This window comes from Mus pahari, chromosome 11 (genome assembly GCF_900095145.1).
Source record: "Mus pahari chromosome 11, PAHARI_EIJ_v1.1, whole genome shotgun sequence".
NCBI lineage: Eukaryota > Metazoa > Chordata > Mammalia > Rodentia > Muridae > Mus > Mus pahari.
In genome coordinates, this window is record NC_034600.1 from 25,136,731 (window position 1) to 25,155,268 (window position 18,538).

At 49.2% G+C, this 18,538-nt stretch overlaps 1 protein-coding gene across 1 annotated transcript in view; it reads left to right on the plus strand.

Annotated features, from left to right (window-relative positions):
* The first annotated feature begins 669 nt into the window (after window positions 1-669).
* Lhfpl2 (LHFPL tetraspan subfamily member 2) overlaps window positions 670-18,538 on the plus strand; it is a 140,497-nt gene continuing 122,628 nt past the window's right edge. The window contains exon 1 of the mRNA XM_021208338.1: window positions 670-883. The gene's annotated coding sequence lies outside the window, so the exon portion shown is untranslated. The remainder of the gene's footprint in view (window positions 884-18,538) is intronic.

The window sequence follows — 18,538 nt, forward strand, 5'->3', positions numbered from 1 at the left end:
GGGGGGGGGACCCAGGTTGATTGGGTTTGTGCATCGGTGGATAGACAAATGTCTGAGAGTTTGGAGGCTGAAGCAAATTTGACAGGGGGTGGGGGTTGGGGACAAAGGAAGGTGATCTTAGCTGGGTTCTGTCCTTACACAATGAATTCAGACAGTTCAGCCCCTGGCTATTTGACTCCGTCCTTTGCTTCAGTCCTTGGGGACGGTGGTGAGAGAAGTTGGTGGGTCTCCTCTCTGGATCCCTTTCACGCTGGCTAAACCGCCTTTCATATCTATGGTATCTATTGGAAAGGGTATCTTGAGGATGTGTCTGGACCCAAGCATCTAAGCTGGGAATACTCTGTGAAAGTTTGCAGTTTCCCTAAGTAGACATCAGGACCTGTAAACTTGTGCCTCCAGCCTCCGCAGCCCACTCTCCAGCTTGCGGTTCTCCTGGACTGAGGACCGACTTTCTTCCCACCCGCCCCGCCGGCTCCGGTCCACGATCGGCACTCAGACAGCGTGAGGAGAGAACCCCGTAGGGCTCCGGGACCCCTTCGCGGGGATCGCGCGTCGTCCACACTCTCCCGGGCTCTGCAGGAGCCTCCCCCCCCCCCCGGAGGCCGGGCTTCGCCGACCCCTCCCCGAGCGGCGGCCGGAGGCGGGGATGCTGAGTGGCAGCGGCCGGCCTGGGCTGCGAGGTTCGGCCGCCTCCTCCCGCTGCGCCCGCCCCTCGGCCTCCGCCCCGGCGCCGCCGACCCTCGTCTGCTCCCGCCCTCGCCCCTGCGGGTCCGCCGGGGCCAGATCGAGGCTGCAGCGAGGAGGCAGCACAGAGAGCCCGGCTGGAGAAGGCTGCACGCGCCCGGGCCAGAGCGGGGCGTTAGGAGTCGGCTGCCCCGGCCAGGTAGGTGCTGCGCGGGGACCCCGGGAGGGGGCCGGTCCCCGACAGCGCACTGGGGCGCGGAGGGACGGGCGGCGGGTGCCGGGGCAGGAAGGAGCCGCTGCAGCGCCGGTCGGCCGCAGACGTGGAAGAAGTTGAGCCTGGAAGCGCTTTTTCCCGGGGAGCTGTAGTGGTCCCCTCCAGCCCAGGTCCGTGCCGCGTGGGTCTCACTGGCCACAGACCTCAGCCGCATCTCAGACCTGGGCTGCATTTTTGTGGCTGGTGCAGAGGGGGTGAGGGCTGGAGAGGAGGTGGGCGGGGAGTGGGGGAACACCACATCTGGGGTGGATGAAGGACTCGGGGAGATGGGTTTGTATGCAGTCCCTACCCCCACCCGGCCGCGCTTCTCTCTCAGTCTATTCGCGGTCGCGTGCTCTCTGAACTGAGAAAAGCAAAGAGTTTCTCCAAGTCGGCTCAACTTTTCTGTTAAAAGAGTTTCTCCAAGTCGGCTCAACTTTTCTGTTAATTCGAGAGGTTCTGGAGTTTGTATGGAAGTACGTGGGTACTGAGTGAAGGGCAAAGACTCTCATCATCACACCCTCACTCCCGACCGGGCAGTTTCCTGTACTCTGTGCCGTGATTGTTTTGTGCTTGTAGATTACAGCTGGTGACCTATATGGAAAAGTGGAACCACTGCCGGCAAGGGTGTGTGTTGGAGCCAGAGGGCAGCAAGGTGTGGGGGGAACTAACTCAGAGTTCCTTCGAAGGGACTTTTATTCTCTGAACACTCTTCCTGCCCAGCTCAAAGAGAGGATGGGATAAGGAATAATTTATCTTGCTCTTTCTGATGATCTTCTGATCATTTTTTTTTTAATTAAGAGATAGAGAACACGCATGCGATGGTTAAATATTTTAAAGACAGGGAAGATGAACATCTCTCTCTCAGGCTAATAGGGCTAGCCTATGTTGGAACATCTGATGCTGATGAAATAATATCTGAAAGGTTTAAAGCAATACAAGACGACATCATATTTTATAATAGAGTGACCTGCAGTAGGTCATACAGAGCAGTGTGGCCTGTGATCTGTGACAGCATTTTGTAGGGGGGGGGTGTGTGGAGAACTGTAAGCTTCAAGAGAAGAGGGTGGGGAGGGAGCTGCTCATTTGTCTTAAACCAGTCTCGTTAGGAAGAGTGATTACCTGCAAATGAACATTTGTGAATATAATTTGAGTCATGATACAGGAACCAGCCATTTGTCTGAAGGAAGAAAAGGATCTTTGTAGATGAGAGCAAAGCAGTGCCTTATGGGAAAAAAATAAGCATACCACTTATCGATGTGCGTGGTTCAGAATTGACAGCACCTGCTAACAACAGAGACACGGGCTTAGAGATCTGGCTGCAAGCAAGGGTTGAGCAAGGCAGGGAGAAAAGTCTACAGCAGGAGATATTTACAAAAGAATGGATAGAAAACTTCAGGTGTCTGTACAGCTTTACTGCAAAGAATTGCCAACACAGGAGGATTAGAATGTAGGAGAGTCCTGGGGCTGGAGATGGGTCAGAGCACTTGCTGAGGTCCCATGACCCAAATCAGACAGCTCTCGACGACTGTCTGAAACGTTTGCCCCTGAGGATCAGTGCCTCTGACTTCCACAGGCGTTTGCACTGTGGACATACCCGGATGCAGGCACACAACTAAAAATAAACCTTAAAAATGTTTTCAGGAGACTCAGATTTAGTCTGTTGAGTCCCCATTGTGTAAAACCTATGTGAATGTTAGCAAGCTCTGTTCTAGCTCTCCACTCTGCCCTCTATGTCTACCTAAAGGTAGTTGGGGCTGGGGCCGTGACTCTGGTGCTACAAGCTCTTGTCGCTCTCTCATGAGGACTGGGGTTCTAAGCCCAGCATCCATATCAGATGGCTCATACATGCCTGGGACGCCAGCTCTGAGGGATTCCATGCTCTCTTCTGGCCTTCTCAGGCACTTGTGCACACATGTGTGCATACACTTAGACACAAGCACAAATAATAAAATTAAATCTTGGAGGTTGCTCTGCAGTCGATACTGCTTACTGCTGTTCTGGGGGACTGGAGTTTGATTGCCACCACCCATGTTGGGTAGATCATAATTGCCTGCAACTCAGGCTCTTGGGGATCAGATGCCCTCTTCTGGCCTCGGCTGGCACTGCACTCACATTCACAGACCCATACACTGGACAAGTATACACAAAATTAAAAGGCTAATAATACAATGTTTTTTAAAAATTGAAAATGGTTGTGAGGGTTCACGTGAGCGTCTCTGGAAGGTTAACTGGTGTCTTTGCTCAGGTTTGGGATGGTTCCCCCACACAGGAAATGCTCAGACAACATTAAGGAAAAAAAAAAAAAAACATTAAGGATTGCCAGCACTCTTAAGTTCCCAGGGTAAAAGGGATTCAGGAGTACCTGATTCTCCAACTGCGTGTCTGAGTTGAACCTTGCCTCTGACAGTCGACATCTGGAAGCTCCCACTCTTTCTAGAACTTTCAGGCTTTATCCTCTTGGCCTCTTGTGGTGAGCCTTTTCTGGGTCGTCTATCTCTCCTAGGGAGTGTGTAGGGCAGTGTGTGGGTCTCCAAGAGCTGAGTGCCAAGTTGGCATTCATTCCAGGCTCTTTGCAGCAGCAGGTCCTCAGGTCCCCTCAACAGAAATGTCCACATTCTACTTGGAAAGAAAACAACAATTTAAAAACCTTTTAATGGTGGACGTGATACACACTGCCCAAGAATGCTAAAATCAATGTTATAGTCAAAGCTCACTAGTCTTAGAAAGATACAAGTAATCTGTAAGTGCCTAATTTCCAGAATTCATTCCATAAAACAAACAAACAACCCCGCCAACCAAACAAATAAAAAAAAAAATCAACCTTAAAGTATACCTTCATTCAGGTGTATAGACACCAGAGGACAAAGTGAACAGATGTCCCTAACTAAACAGTGAACAGAGGAACTGTGCCTGTAGGCTCCTCCTGTCTGCCCCCACCCCGTGTGTGTGTGTGTGTGTGTGTGTGTGTGTGTGTGTGCTGTTTTTTGTTTTTTGTTTTTTTGTTTTTTTGTTTTTCGAGACAGGGTTTCTCTGTGTAGCCCTGGCTATCCTGGAACTCACTCTGTAGACCAGGCTGGCCTCGAACTCAGAAATCTGCCTGCCTCTGCCTCCCGAGTGCTGGGATTAAAGGCGTGCGCCACCATGCCCAGTGTGTATGTGTGTGTGTGTGTGTGTGTGTGTGTGTGTGTTTTACAATGCCAGCTTACTCATCTGCCCACTCATGTATCCCGTCATTCAGCAGATGTCTTTAAAGCTTCTCTTGTGGGACAGGCTCTGAAGTTAGTCACATTGAGATTTCAGAATTCCATGATGCCAAAGTAGGCAGGGGGACGAAGCAGCCAGCCAGTGCCATAGTGCAAGCATCCGGCAGCACGGGAGTGTGGCGAAGAGAGCCTGGGAGGTGATGATCCCGCTACCTGTTTATGTCCCAGGTGGGCTTTCCCTACATAGAATCCTTGTGGACTGGGGACCCTCTGGGAGGGAGCACTTGTGAGCACCCCATTTGGAGACAGATAACAAAAGGCAGTTTTTGAATTTTGAGTTCGCTTGGAATGAAAGTTGAATTTTGGCCTTCCAGGGAGATGTGCAGCCTAGGATTTGGCTGCAGAGGCGGGAAGAGAAGTTGGATTTCTAGAGAGATGCCAAAAGAGTGTGCGACACAATAGTGTCACGTGGCTACGTGGCTACGTGGCTACGAGCTACAGCCTCCCTTCGTTGCCTGGCCAGTTAGAGCAGAGTGAACAAAGACTTGCTTAACAAATCAAAGTTCTTGATCAGGTAACTGTACCCTGTGTTGCTCCTTTTAATTGTGGAAGTATGTCAACTCATTCATTCATCCATTCATCCATCCATTCATCCATCCTGTCCTTCGGGTAATATCTTTGTAGTGCCGCAGGTCATTTGTGTCCTTGTGACTGGAGCTTTTGAAATTTTCTCTCCTTTCAACAGGCCCAAGTGGGAATAATTAAGCTCCTGACCCTTGACCTCAGCGGCCAAGCTCATACTGTCGCTATCCGGCAGACTTGATAGGATCTGTTACTTTGAACTGGAATATGTGGGATACACAGAATGGTTTTGAGCATGTTTGGGAGAGAGGATGTATAACTAATGAAGTGGATTCTGAATCTGCACACCTATGTTGTACATATTTCCCTGTGTTGAAGCCAGACACCCTTGAAGAAGGGTTTCATGGAGGTCCCGAGTTGGGGTCCTGCTCTGAGGTTAGCACATAACCTTATGAGAGCTCAGCTTTTTCATTCAGAGGACACAATGAAGAAATCGTGTGTATTTCTTTAGAGCACCTAGTCTATAGTATTTGTTAATAGCAGCCTGAACAGTCTTACACACACACACACACACACACACACACACACACACACACAGTGTGTGCATACTGACCTACTGACCTTCACTAGCTAAGAGTGTGAGTTAGTTTTGTGCATGTCTACACTACCCTGAACATAATTTAAAAGGTGTGTTATCTGTATGTTTTCTTAGTTTAACCTTAAACCATGGGGTCAAGAGAAATACCCAGGTTCTATTTGTGGTTTGGCTGGCCAGAAAGGTGACCCTTGCTGTGTTTTTACTATTCTTCATGTGGGTTTGTTCTGATTTTGATTGAATACCACATCTTATTGACTAGGTTGTTTTTACTGACACTGATAAAATATTTCTGTGAAACTTAAAGAGGATTTCAGAGCTGTTTACTCAGGGGTGAACTTGTTAGGTTTAACAAGACTTTAAAAAGCTTCATGTGGTTTATAAAGCAATATAGGCTGAACCTTGGATTATGGCTATAACACGTAAATGAAGAGCATTGGGTATTTTTTACCACTCCCGAGGAATAATATTCAACGTTCTTGAGGTAACGGTAGCAGCAGAAACAGTTCTCATATTTTCTTCATAAGGAGAATTTCAGCTAGGCATAACCCGGCTGCAGCTTCGTGGATTGGTTAATACGTGGAAGTCGTGTGTCCCAGTCCTCTGTTAGTGGACTGGCTGTGGATTGCCGCAGGCACCTGTTGCAGATGTGTAGGCACCTGTTGCAGATGTGTGTGAGTACCTCGGCCCCGCCTGCTCTGCACACCTGTTCTCCACATTTTCTGCTTTCCTTAGAGGCAGTGCCAGGGTTCTTCTTGTCTTATGCTGGGGAGGGGAACACACTTATCAACGCCTTACCCCCATGCCCCGCCCCTCACCCCATGCCCCGCCCCCACGTGGGGTGGTGTTGCTTTCTGGCCTGGGGGGGGGAGGTGTGGGTGGGAGGTTATTGCTGTTAATTTAAATCTCATTCGTTTGTGGAGTTGTTGAATGTGTGCCAAGTTGACCCCATGACTGCTTGCTGGATCTCAGGCATGCCATGTGACTTGGGCACAACTGTGGCTGCTCTCAGTGCTCTGGAGTTAAGCTGAGTTCAGCGGGCCTGATGAATCATTGTCGGTCTGTGTAACCAGCTTGGCACCTTGCCCCCCTCGTCCCCCTCGCCCCACTGGGTTGGTAGGATAGAGGCTCTGGAGTTTTAACTGCTTATCTTGGTATTTCTGTCTAATTGACAAAAAACCCTGCCGTAAGTACTTTTGGGGCAAGTTAGGGATTTGGGGGTAGGGGGTGAGTTGGAATTGCAGTTTTCAGCAGAACCCGAAGCAAGCAGCAGAGGGTTCTGAAATAGCTTTCGCAACAAGCTTCCCACATGCCTGGAAAGTTCAGAGGGGTTCCTTTTCCTCTGCTGATTGTATTGTTCAGTGTTTTCTTTCTTTCCTGCGGAGCTGGCCTGTCAGGGGCACCTGGAGTTCAGGCTTCCTTCTCTGGGGGCAGACCACAGTGGGCTGAGTGTGCAATTGTTTTCCAGCACGGCGGGGGCAGCAGTGAGCCAGGTGGTTGAGGAAGGCCCTGACTTGGCAGTAGCCTCCTTCATCTGCAGATAAGTGGCCAAAACAACTTCTTAAAAAGTGGGGTTTTCCCACCCTCTGGCCCATAGTGATTAAGATTTAGGAACCGAACCATCACCCGTTGGGTCGGAGAGCAATGTTTTGTATTTATATACCTGTCATCTGTACACTAAACACACCACACACTCTGGAGGAACGCAGCTCCAGTCTTTGAAAATCGTTTCGAATCATGGCCTTTCCATGGAAGCGGCCAACAGTCCATCCTGGAAGGTGACTCCACCCAGTGAGGCCCATCAGAGGATGTTCGTAACCCCAGCCTTCCTTGCAGGCGTCCCCTGAAGTGGGCTCCTCGTTTACTGGTTATGTGCGTCCGCACTATGGTGGGCATGACAGACGTACTTACTAGGGGTCTGTAAGTCAGTTTTCATCCAGACCTCATTGATTAGGTCAGTATGCCTGGGGTGACTGGTCTGTTCATGTGGGTTTTCCCAGTTTACCCACAGGTCCGTCCCTTTTCTCTCAATGGGTGGAGGAAGGGCTTCGTCAGAAGAAACAGAACGGGTGTGTGAAATACTTAATCTGTGATACATAGCCAGGAAGAACCTGTTGGTGCAGACGATGTGGACAAAGAGGCCACAGTTATTAAATAATAATGCAATTGCTTGTGATATTGGGAAGCAGTGACGGGTTCTGTGTGTACCTTGTGTGCCTGGAGGGCCAGCGCTGGTTAGGACGGCTGATTGTCTGAGCCACACTACTATGGCAGGACAGCTTTGGCAAGGAGACGCCTGGGCTCTAAGAAAATGCTGGCCTCGTCACTGGGCGCCGTTATTAATGTATCAGTGAAGTTTCTATGAATGAAAACATTGAGGAACACATTTGGAATTGTCACCAAGCTAGCATCCTTTCAGTTTAGATACATATATTTCATTTTTAAAAAATCCCCGCCAGTGGGTTATGACCTAAATGCACTATATCCATGGTATGATATTACCAGAAAATAAAGTGAAGTTTAAAAAATCTTGGCCGCGAGACTTTCCATTTTGTCTCGTAAATCTTCATTTCTCTCGGTTTGGCCTGCCCAACCTGTGCTGATAATTGGTCTGACCTGGTCGTCTTTCAAGTCTCTCTTCCTTGTGTGTGTTTCCTTGGTGAGTTTTGCTCATCAGTCTTTTGAGGCCTTCATTGGTGCTGCCTAGCTGTCCTTGTCATTCCACTGAAGTCCTCTTAGTGACCCAGGGGACATCAGCCTTCCCAAGCAGGCAGCCTGAGGCAGCAGAGGGCTGAAGTGTCTGCCAAGATACAGAGGAAGCTAATCTTACCCGTGACCTCAACCTCATTAACATTGTGCTCGACCCAAGACCCAGCATTCCATGGCATTGTTTGACTTAGGATTGTCTCTGCTGATTTATGGACACGAGCCTGTATTCGAGCCTCCTTGGGGAGGCAGATTCCGAGTGGGACTGACCCGCACTTCCTGACTCCTTTTATCTCCTAACAGTCTCTGGAGTGCCATCTCGTCTTTGGGCCCTTCGGATGGTGATTTGGCCCCAGACATAGCTGGTCTGACAAGCCTTAGAGAAGAACAGAGAAATAGTAGAAGCCTGGAAGAACTGGGAGAGCTGTGTGGGCTGAGATTCCACAGGGGCGAGGGTGGGAGAGCTGTGGGGATATAATTCCCTTCAAGAGACCCTTCTTGGGGTCACTTGGAGGCTTGTTGTAATATACCGTGATCCAGCAGGCACAGTGGGGCCTGAGATAGTCTGCATTTCTTTCTTTTTTAATTATTTTTATTTCATGTATGTGGGTATACCGTCGCTGTCTTCAGACACACCAGATATCAGATGCCTGTTACAGATGGCTGTGAGCCATGTGGTTGCTGGGAATTGAACTCAGGACCTCTAGAAAGCGCTCTTAACCGCTGAGCCATCTCTCCATTTCATTTCTTCATTTCTAGCAAGCTTCCTTGGTGCTGCTGCTGTTGCATACCTGGTGGGGCTAAGCCGAAGCCCTGGAAGGCTGAACCTTGCCTGCCAGGAGCCTGTGGAGTCTGGCTGGAAACCGCCTGCTCTTAAAGCTGGCTTTTACGGGCATGGGATTGAGGGCCTGGAAGCTTTCTTTGGGGCCCTGGGGGCTGCCAGGAACAGCTGTGTGGGAATTGTTCTTAAGGTAGGGTAGGGGAGTTATGGGGTCTTTGTGGTATAATGTGGCTNGGGGGGGGGGGGGTGGCTTGGTTCTGGCTAAATCCTTAGCATTGTATGCTATTTGTACCACAGCCTCAGATAAAGAAGACTAACTTCCTACAATTAAACCTGCGTTTTCCCCGACCCACCCTGTAAACTTTGAGGTTCTGTGCTTACAAAGCATTTAAAACATTGTCAATTGTTTCCCAGGAGCTTTATTCTGAAGCTTGCTGGGCTCTCTGCTGTGTGATTGGCTAGGTGTTTGCATTCCCAGGCCATCCCCTGGGGGTTCTGACCTGTAGTTTTAGATTTGATCCTGAGAATCCACAGCTTGTAAACAAAACTTCTAAATGGCTTTTAGAATCAGGCAGAGCCTGAGATATCAGCCCGCCTGAGGTATCGATTGAGCCAGCCTCACCTGCTTCCCCGCTGGGATGTGAAGAGCTGTCAGTGTCCCCGGTGGGTCTGCTTTTTGTTTTTTTTCTTTTGACACATTTGTCCTTATGAAGAGGCTGATAACTGTAATGGCACCAAATCAGAGAGCTCTTTGTCAGTAGTGTTAGAAGTCACTTCCCCAAAGCCTTTAGGAACATTTAGGAATAGCCCCTGATTACAAAAGTGCTTCCTGGGATGGGGGTGGGGACCATTCTGGAGGTTACTAGTGGTGAGCTTTGGGCCTCTGCAGGCTTTGACGGGCTGTCTCCTTGCTGAGTTTCCCCACCCCCGCCCCTGCTTTGGCCAAGGCCCTCGAGATAATGAGCAACTCCATCTGAAGTAATAGGTGGACAGAGATGGACATCAAAGGACCCCCCTCCCATCCTTTCTGGACAGGCTGGGGGTTGATTTAAGAGAGCTGTATGATTAGGGCAGCAGCTTTGCCTATCATTAGAACAACCCAGCCAGCTTCCACTTCTACAGATGCAGGATACATCTCAACTGCACCCTAAGGGCCACGTCAGCCTGGGAAACGTGAAGTGGGAGCTAGTTGGTGTGGTGAGATGGGGATGGATGTAGCAGGAAGTGTGGGCAGTACAGGGCGGGACCAGAGCGAGAGACCTCTGAGCTGCACTCTGCAAAGGTTCCATGGGCATGGGTCTGGGTTTTAGCAGTACTCCTTTGTCTGCCCTGGGTATCCCCACTGTATTCGTACAGCACCCGTGGATCTGTGGCACACAGTGAGGTCCTTCATGTCTGTCACCCAAGTGGCCCTGATGGGTGGGGTCATTCCCTGGAAACTGAGTATCAGATCCATTCTCTTTGTGGTCAGTGTTGAGCTGAGTGTTTATGCTTTGAATACCATTTTCACACTGAATCATGGGAGTGGTGCTTAAATGTAACCAAAGGATGTCGCCATGAAGGGGATGGTGACCTTGAGGTCTTGTTCCTTCATCCTGTCCTCTCATCCAGCTCCTACAGGAGGAGCTCAGCTGGCTGTCCAGCTTTTCCAGTTGCTATGCTGGCTGTGTGCTGCATGGGCGCTGCCTTTCCCAGCCTGCTGAGCTGCTAGGCCACTGGGCGGCTGCTGTAACAGAGCACTCATGTCCCCATGGCCTCACCCCAAAGAGAAGTTGGTGAAAGACATGGCAGTGACAAAATTTGACTTCCAGCTCCCCTCTTCATGGTTCTAATATTTTCTAGGGTCTGAAGAGAATAAGGATTTCACCATTGCCTGGAATTTCCAACCTCCGTACGGTATTTATCTATTACATTTGAAAATATATCCAGAAAATAAATTGAAATGAGAAGGTCCAGGTGTTGTTTGAGTGGGTTTGAGGCCCTCTTTAGAACTTGAGATATGGTTTAGTATCTGTGCTGTGATGCCCCCAAAGAAGCCATGTGTGGGTCCTTTGTGGTACCTGGTCTCTACATGAGGAGCGCCATAATGAGCAGAAAGCATCTATGAGGGCCCGGCTCAGAGATACTTGTTTTGTTCATTAAGACTCTTAGCAAGCCCTGGAAACAACCAACAAACCAACCAAGGCTGGAGAGATGGCCCAGGAGCTAAGAGTGTGTTCTGTTCTTGCAGAGGACTGCCGTCTGGTTCCCAGCCCCTACATTAAGCAGCTCACAGCTGCCTGTAACTTTGCCTCCTGGGAAGCTGATACTCTCTCCTGGCCTCTGCAGGCAGTGAGCTCGGGCACTGCCCCACACATATACACATGGTTAAAAAAAAAAAAAAATTAAAACCTTAAAAACACCAAAATAGGTCTCACCCTCACATAATTGGGATCCCTTTCACACAGGGCTGGTTACATAGTGACCTGGTCACTTAATAGACATCACTAGTTGAATCTTGACCACCTCACATTATCCTAATTAGAAAGTTCAAGTAATATCCCTTGTTTCTTAGTTTCCTTGGTGTTTCTGAGCTTGTCCTGTGTGATTTGGTCTTGTATAGGAGATGATACTGTTCTTTCATTCAGTGAGAGCATTCTAAAAGTGGATCCGTGGTGCTAAGCCAGTTAAACACACTGGTTCCTCCCTGAGCACTGATTCAAGGGCACTGTAGTGTGGACCCCTTCCAGGAGAGGCGTTTAGAAACATCAAAGCCACTGTAGCTAGTGGGTACAGCATCTAGCCTACTAGTCTTGGGCTGCACCGTTGCTAATGTATGGGTTGTGATTGACAGTTTCATGTAATGCTGAAATGATGTCTGAGAGGTACCAAAACATACATTCATGCAAACGTATGTGTGTACATATCTGAATTGTATCGATTTACACAATTGGGCTTCCCAGTTGTTTTTATTGTTTTTTACATTTAGAGAGAGAGAGAGAGAGAGAGAGAGAGAGAGAGAGAGAGAGATGGGGGTGGGGGGACATGAACCTTTAAAGTCTACTCTCTCTCTCTTTCTACCATCTGGGTCTTGGAAATCTAGCTCAGGTGGTCAGGTATGGAATCAAGTGCCTTAATTTGCTGAGTCATCTTGCTGGCCCCGCCTTAGCTTTTTTTTTTTTTTTAAAAAAAAAAAAAAAAAAAAGATGTCCTTCCTTACAGAGGAAGCTCCCAAATAGCCTTTCAAGAAGCAGAGCAGAGCTGGCTCACTGATTGATATCTCTGGAAAGCCTCTATTTGCCTCCACTTCCAGATAACAATCAATGAATAATTTAGGAGCACTTCTTGTTGGATCAGGTAGCTTGTCAGCTGTAATTTTTTTGGCTGGGTTGTCTTACTCACTGTTGGGTTTTGTGTTGATTTGAAAGATTTGCAGATACTCGTTTCCAGGAAAGGTCGATTGCCAGTGGACTGTGTTAAGCATTTTGCTTATATTGCTCTCATTGCCTTTACGGCCTCTTTCAGTCAGGAGCCGGCTTCTTCCCTTGCCCTCAGGGTCTTTTAAGATTGTGGACCTGAGTTGGATAACTAGCTCGTAATTTTTATCTGGAGGCATGAAAGGTTTAAGGATGACTGGGTTACAGAGCACCCCCTACCCCCACCCACCCCTTCCTGAAATAACAGCTTTCTCCCTGTCTTCCCCAATGATAAGGAGTAAATTCCTGGCATTTTGTAGACGTCTTTTTCCCCCGTAGAGTAGGGCATTTTTCTATTGTGTGGTTTTATGTAGCCCTGGGATGGTCTTGGATGGTTCTTCAAAGCAGAGAAGGAACCTTGCTGATACTTTTGGCTCCTTCCCTTGATTTCCCTGTGGGCCACTCTGCTGTCCACACCCATCAACAAGGTCCCTTCCCCTTGTGGCTGCAGGAAGAGAAAGAAAAGAGAGTTGAAACTCCCATCTCATCCCAGCAGGCTAGGATAATGTTTCTCTTTCTCCTGGCCCCTGGATTCAAAGTACACTTGCATTTTATGGGGGTGATCAGCCCTCCTGAGGTGCTGCCTCTAGGGGGGCTGTGTTGTTGCCTGGTGGACAATTAACCACGCTGACCCTCCCGTGCCTGCCTTGGCCTTTCTGGCTGAGTTAACGCCAATGCTGTGTGTGAGAAGGGGCTGCAGTGCTGGTGGGCAGAACACCAGGCCGGGTAGAGAAACATTTGATATTGTTCAAAGGGGATGTCTCTGAAGCATGAAGATTGAACTGGTTGTGACCCCACCCGGGGGACGGAGAGGCTCCCCCTGGAGAGCCACTGAGAGGACGAAGCCATCAGTCACTAATCCCATTGGCCTGTGGGTCTTCAGGGTCTCAGATCCGTGGAAAGGATAGAGAATCAGGGTTGAAAGCAATAAAGAAGGCTTAAGGGAGAGAAGCAGGGGTCATTTCATCTAATTTTGTGGCTATTACTGAAGAATAAAAAGAGAGGTAATTTCATTAGGCCCTTTGAGATCTCTATCATAGCAAGATGGCATTTGAGGAGGCCGCAGAGCCTCCCAAGGCTGCCATTTCCCTCCTGTGAATCTAGAGCTTGGTCCCCATAGAGCCGTGGAGTCCTTGGGAACTACCAGACCAGTCAGGGCATGGTGGGCAGAAATGTCAGTCAGAGGCTAATCCAGGTTGTCATCCTAGTGGATGACAGCCAGAACATGGCAGGAGCTGAGACTAAACCCTGCAGGCGTGTCCTTTACCTCTAAGTGGATTTGATCCGCCCAGAGCACATTGGTTACCTAGCGCAGACCTTTCAACTAAGCATGTTTGAGGTCTTGACCCACGTGGTGGGGCCTTGCAGGAGCGGTGAGTGCAGAGTTTTCTGTCTGATGAGGGCCAGTTTGTTCACAGTGTGTCGTCTTATCTGTTGCTTCAGAGGCAAGTGTGTCCATCCGCAGGCTTCTGACTTCAGGTTGTTCCTCCGAATCATCAGTAGAAAAAACAGAGAAGAGAGAGGGTTATGAATTCTTCAAAGGCGGGGGGTGGGGGGGAGAATGGCGGCAATCGGGTAGTTCTCTGTGCCAGCCACCAGCTGGCACCGTTCCCTAAGGCAGCTTGCTTTCTTCTGAGGAGATTCACAGTGACCAAGGGGCAGGGAGAGGGGCGAGGAGATGAGCTAGGGGTGGCAGAAAAGGCTGTCAGTGTGTCTGTCTGATACTCTTCTAAGCAAAGCGATAGACATGTCTCCTAGGGGCTGTGACTGTGGTCAGAGTGGACAGCAGCCACCACTGGCCCTCTCGCCTCAGGTACATTCTTGCTGTCTCGGATCCTATTGTTTTTAGGGTGTCCTCCTCAACGGTGGCCACTTCTGATCATTATTATGGGGTCAACTCTAAGAAAATGAGTAGTGCAGTAATAGAAACCATGAGACACCACTGAACATTTTCAGTTGGAGCTTGGCTCTCTGTGGTTCCCATACTGACCTATGGACACAGTGATGGAAGCCCTGCAGGTTGGCAATGGAGGATGCAGACGTTTTTCTCTCGGATGGGCATAGTGTCCTTGGGAACTCCCAGAGGGTGAGACAGTGGCCAGATGTTTTCCTGACATGACGGGTCTGCTGGGGTGAGGGCAGAGCAGGCAAGCCTTCCTTGTCTCGTCTCATGAATCCTGATCACTGTACATTTGCTCTGCAGTCCTGGGAGGCGAGCACCCGCTTGCTTCATCCATGTGTTAGGCTCTCCCTGCATGACTGCATCTAATCAGAGGTTGGGGGCCCTTGAAAGCATTCTCTCTGACCGTGTTCGGGAAGTTGACGTGGAGTGTCAGAAATGATGGGAGATGATGGAGAAGTAAACAGATCCGGGCAGCGTGTGAGGAAACCTGGCCGCCCTCTTCCTGCTTCTCTTTAGTTGTGACCCGAAGGAACCAGGCTTCCTGCATGGAAAGGGGTCCCTGTGCCAAGAGGCCTGACATGTCTTCCAGGCCAGGGCGCTGTTCTGTCTGATAAACTCCAGGATGAAGACAGGTTACTGGTTGGCAAGATGGAGGTAAGTCACACAGCTGCAGCCTGAGCTATATGGATGTGGAGTTAAAATGGCATGTATTCAAGACGCAAAAAGTCTACAGTGTTGCTACCTCTCTGCTGCAGCACTGAGAGTGGTAAATAGAAGAGCTGGGAGGGGCTGGGAGGGCTAGGAATAGAAGGTCTGGGAGGGGCTGGGAGGGCCTGGGAGGGCCTGGGAGGGTTTCTTGTCCAAGCCCTTAATTTTAGCGTAAAGTACCATGGGGGCAGCGGTAGTTATCTGTCTTGCTTTCTCCCCTTATTGCCTTTGCCCCTGGTGTGTGTGTGAGGTGCTCATTTTGTATTTTCAGGTGAACAATGGTTGTGAACAATGGCTGCTGGCTCCAGCCACTCCCTCACCCCCACACTTACCTCTCTCATGTTGGTCACAAGGTGACCGTTTGGTCCATCACATGCTACTCCCAGCACCTGCTGCCTTGCCAAAAGCAGTGGGGCTAATGGCAATGCATTGACACCTCGAAAGCCATGAGCCAAAAATAAATCCTCTCTCCTAGTGCCCTACCTCAGATATTATTAAAGTGACGGAAAGCTGATGCCTGTCAACTGACCGTGCTCATGTGGCGTTTCTGTGTCCCCTCTAGGGGGAGAACTCAGCCTTTTCTGCTCTCTATGGCCCGCGCTGCCTTTGCATGCCCTCTTTCTTCTCTCCAGGACAGGGACCGAAGCAAGCCGACAGCCCAGTTACAGTCAGCTCACATTGACCACTACAGACCATGCTCTACACTGTAGATCACAGGGCTCATTGCTATGAAGGTAGCAGGCTTGCTGCAGCCCCCTGAGGTGGATCTGAGAGAGAAGGAGCATGAGTTGGGGTCATTAATGCTTTCTGGGTTGTTGGACTTTGAACATGGAGAACAGACTTCATCTTGCTCATTCAGTACTAGCTTCTTTTTGCTTAAGACCAGGCCTTGGGAAGTGATTTGGCATTTGTGGTGCCCCCATCGTCATGGCCTGGGGTTTAGACTTGGACTCTGTATGGGGCCTGCCCTTGGCACTGAGTTATAGTTGCCTAGGTGATCTACTCCTGCTGGGTTACAGTACCACGGGCGTTTCCCAAGAGGATACTACATACTTACTTGATCTCCAAATAGTCTTGAAGCAAATTAGAAACAACTTGAGAAGCATGTATGTCGATAGAAAGTTGACTTAAAAAAACCTTTTACCCATTCATTCACTTGTGGAGGGAAAACCTGATTCTTTCCCTCGGGGTTCCTGAACGTGGTAACAAAAGCCAGGAGGGTGTGCCCAGCTTCCTCACACACTATCCCAAGCATAAATGGAGGACACTGTACGATATAAAACATACTTTATGGAGGCACTTTTTGTTTATTTAATTACTTATTGTATGTGGGCTTTCAGCACAAACCTGCCCCTTGCCCCATGCTCTTTGGGTGTCTGTAACCACAAAAGAGTGAATGGGGATTCATGTCAAACTACATAATTAAATGCTGCAGGTCTAACAGGGTTCTCTGTATTCAAGGGACTCAAACTCATCATGAAAAATTAATGTTAAAAGATTGGTTTTCAATTCACAGATTCCTTATACAAAGGAAGTCGTCAGTTAATTACTTCCCAAGTCAAGTCCAAGTTGCCCAGAGAGGACTTCTGTAGAGAAGGCAGGAACCAAGCCAAGGTGACCCCTGTTTGCATGCCCGCCTCTACCTCTACTTTTACAGCCTGAGCCAGTGAGGCCTGGTGTGGTTCACGCTCTCTCCCGTCCCAGACCTCAGGCAGGAGGACTCAGCTCCATGATCTGGAAGGCACAGCTAGTCATGCTCGCTCCGTAGAACCCCCAGGAGAATTCAGTGAAGCAGAAGGTTTATGGGTAAGAGTTGAAGCCTTGAGTGGTCAGACCTTCCCGGAAGCTTCCCTGACTGTTCCCTCTCTGCTCGGGCCTCAGGGTGCATGCCAGCAGGGGCTGTTTTCAGGCATGTAGCATGTACTGTGTTTACCTACTGTCCTGAACTGCCTGCTCTCCTCCGAGTGGAGATTGCTCCTAGGCAGTGTCCTTTGCTGGGTTGTGGCCTTCCTCTGGGCAGTGTCTGCCACTGGGCAGTCAGTGTCTTGCCACTCTTGTGTTGACTCTGGCTCCAGAACAGAGAGGGATTCTGTCTGTTTCCCGGGCCTTCCTTTGCCTTTGGGATCAAGAGACTTCTGGAGTGTGTACGTTCCCGTGAATTAAGATTAGTGGCCACTTAACAGATTAAATTTTCCCTGTGGTCCGATTTATTAGAGAGTATGTGTTTCTTGGGAAAATTGCCTTCTGGGTGATCAGCAGACTTTGTGGGCTTACTTCCTGGTCTAACGTGTAAGTTGGAAAGGGTGAAATGAAGCCCTAAACCTGGATAAGAAGTGTTTACATTTGTCCCGGGAGGACCAACATACCACGTGTCGTTTACAGGCCTGGCCTGCTCATGGCAGCGTGTACCAGCCTAGTAATGTAATTTATGTCCCTCGGGGAAATGTGGTTTTATGTGCTATGTATCAGTGTCACTGAAACCTTGTTTTAAGAGGAAAATAGCAATTAATGTTTGGAAATAGGAAATAGCTTTACAAATTTGTGGTGGAAGAGACTCAGTAAAAATGAGGTTCCGGCATTCCCCGAAGGTGAATGTAAGAGTTTATAAATGGTGTTTTCTGTCTCGGAGCCTCACAGCCTCTGGTGTGTAAGCCTTAGCCCATGTATGACTGCCACAGAGCAGTGGGTGTCCGATGGGGCTACTGTTGGGAAGACAGTAATCACATAGCCATACAGGCTGGCACCTGTGTCTTCTTAAGGACAGGTGGCAGAAGGCTGGGCCCTGTTTGGTCAGATGAGGCCATGTCTGTGTCCTGGCTGCTTTTGTTCCCCTGCTGGGAGATGACAGGTGGGAGAGCCTGCTTGGGAAAGCCACTGTTAATGTGTAACTCTGGGTTTGCTCACTCACATGCATAAGCATCTCAGGTCATTGTTTTAAGAGACAAAGGGCCAGGCCATAGGAGCAGCCTTTAAAGATGCTTGTGTGTGTGTTTGTTTTTAGTATTACTGATGATGGCCACCTAAATTAGAGTTCTTGCAGGGAAGAATGGGTCTACCGTGGGAATTGGGGGGTTCAGGTTTTTATGGGAGATCTGTTTAAAATGAAGTATTTCTGTAAAGCCACAGCAGTGTGCAGTTAAGTCAGAACGCTGTCGGCGAGTGTATAGTTCAAAAATGGAGAAATCACGACGAAAACCGCGTGGCCCTGCTTAGCTTAGCGGTGTGTGCCTTGAAGTGGGGGTTTTTCAGGGATGACGCTATTGACATTTTGCACTGGGTCATTCTTTGTTGCGGGTGTCCTTCAGGATGTTCAGCTGTAGCCCGGCCTCTACTCCATCCGCAGGCAGGACCACGTGGGGTGTCTGCAGATATTGCTGCATGAGTTAGTCCTTGGAAGGAAAGGATAGCACACCAGCTTTCCAGGTTCAGAACCATGAATATATGGATCTGGTTTTTGTTGTTGTTGGTTTTTTTTTTAGAAAACAATTTTCTATGAGTTGCTGGATCCTGAGGGCTTTCCCAAGAACTGGGTTGTGTTAGTTTCATAAACCATTTGGTGATGCAGGGTTTGCTCCAGGGAAAGCGAAGGAATCTTGTATCTTTGCTTTTTCTTTGGCTTGTAATCAGAGAACTCCTCCCTCCCTCCCTCCCTCCCTCCCTCCCTC